General features: G+C 34.9%; 1 pseudogene; it reads left to right on the top strand.

Annotated features, from left to right (window-relative positions):
• The first annotated feature begins 686 nt into the window (after positions 1-686).
• Positions 687-1,611, top strand: LOC106843947 (olfactory receptor 5P6-like; annotated as a pseudogene).
• Positions 1,612-2,114: the final 503 nt, after the last annotated feature.

Raw genomic sequence — 2,114 nt, 5'->3', positions numbered from 1 at the left:
ACAAGTAGTATTTAATTTCATTTATAGAAAATTACTAAAGGAGTGGAGCGAATTTAAATTGCTTGAGATTCACATCTTGATCCCACCATTTGCTAATGTAAATTTAGATAAATTAGTCAACATTGTCAAAGTCAGTTTCTTCATCTATAAATAAAATTAATGTACTTAGAATTATTTCATGTAAATTAAAATAGAACTCTAAATATAAAGCTCTTCATTTTATATCCTTTACATCCTTCATCGTTCATATCCTTTTGTAAGCATAAAATAACTTAGTTATTACTCAAGTCTCCATTACATAATAATACATTTGTATACTTTTATCTTTTGTGTTGTAAATATCATTCCTGCTTGCTATTCTCATAATGCTTATGTTTTTTCATGTTTAGTTTTAAAGCAAATTTAAGTATGTTTTATAAATATATAAAGGGGAAAGATATACATTATTTGAAGCATATTTTTGGCTAAAAACAATTTTTAAAATATACAAGATTAATTACACAAAAATATATGAACTCTAGACTCTGAAGTAAAAAAAATGTCCAAACTTAGCTCGAATGATTTGTTTAAATAATGTCTATGTGTATTAATGAAATGAAACCATTAAATTTACAACTTCTTTAATATGATCTTACATCACAGGGTCATTTGGGTAGCAGCTACGTTGTGTCATGGATGCACTGGGGGATAGAAACTGCACTGAAGTGACAGGGTTCATTTTATTGGGCTTAACTGACGATCCAATCCTTCGAGTCATTCTCTTCATGATCATCCTGTGTATCTACCTGGTGACCATATCTGGCAATCTCAGCACAATCATTCTTATCAGAATCTCTTCTCAACTCCATCATCCTATGTATTTTTTTCTGAGCCACTTGGCTTTGGCTGACATAGGCTATTCATCTTCTGTCACACCCAATATGCTTATAAACTTCCTGGTGGAGAAAAATACCATCTCCTATTTTGGATGTGCCACCCAACTTGGTTCTGTTGCTTTCTTTGGGGCAACTGAATGCTTCCTTCTGGCTGCCATGGCATATGATCGCTTTATAGCAATCTGCAGCCCATTGCTGTATGCCACCAAAATGTCCACACAAGTCTGTGTTCAATTGCTTGTATTGGCTTACATAGGTGGCTTCTACAATGCTTTCTCTTTTACTATTTGTGTCTATTGTTTACTCTTCTGTGGACCAAATCGAGTCAATCATTTTTTCTGTGATTTTACCCCTTTAGTTGAACTCTCCTGATATGAGTATCCCCGCAGTTGTACCCTCTTATATGGTTGGCTTTATCATTGTGGCCACAGTGTTTGTCATAGCTGTTTCCTACATCTATATCCTCATCACCATCCTGAAGATGCGCTCCACTGAGGGATGCCGAAAGGCCTTCTCCACCTGTGCCTCACACCTCACAGCTGTCACTCTGTACTATGGGACCATCACATTCATTTATGTGCTGCCCAAGTCTTACTACACAACTGACCAGAACAAGGTAGTGTCCGTGTTCTACATGGTGGTGATCCCCATGTTGAACCCCCTCATCTACAGCCTCAGGAACAATGAGATTAAGGGGGCTCTGAAGAGAGAGTTTGTTAGAAAAATATTTTCTTAGTGAAGCCTGTTATTTTGTAGGATTTGATATCATAATATCCCATAAATGCAATAATAAAAGAAAATTGAGTGTCTGTGGTCTATCAGTCCATAAGTTATTTCATTAGCCAGTGTGGAGCTTTTTAGTAAATACAGGGTAAGGATTTTCTGATATCAAATTGTAAATCAGAGGGCTATAGTGAGTAAAATTTAATAAAATTACAGTAAGTTTATAATTGGTAACATGTTATTTAACATAAAACACTTAATCGTCTAAAAATCATTTTAAAATTTTATTCATGTATTTTAAAAGTTGTTCTCTGCTGTAAGTTAAGGTTACTGTACCACCAAACCTTTAAGACTGTGTTCAGATTTCACTTCAGTGTATCCTGAAATAAGCATGATAATTACAGTTATAACTGAGTATATTCTGAGAGGAAATGACCAAGTGGAGCCAAGTAGTAAAATGACCGAGGACATTCTTCTTGTGGTAAGGTTATCTTCTGGTGATGGGCATTTTGGACC

The sequence above is a fragment of the Equus asinus genome, chromosome 20, assembly GCF_041296235.1.
Source record: "Equus asinus isolate D_3611 breed Donkey chromosome 20, EquAss-T2T_v2, whole genome shotgun sequence".
In the NCBI taxonomy this organism is placed as follows: domain Eukaryota; kingdom Metazoa; phylum Chordata; class Mammalia; order Perissodactyla; family Equidae; genus Equus; species Equus asinus.
The sequence above is the reverse complement of the archived record's forward strand: the minus strand, read 5'-3'. Positions and strand labels throughout refer to the sequence as shown.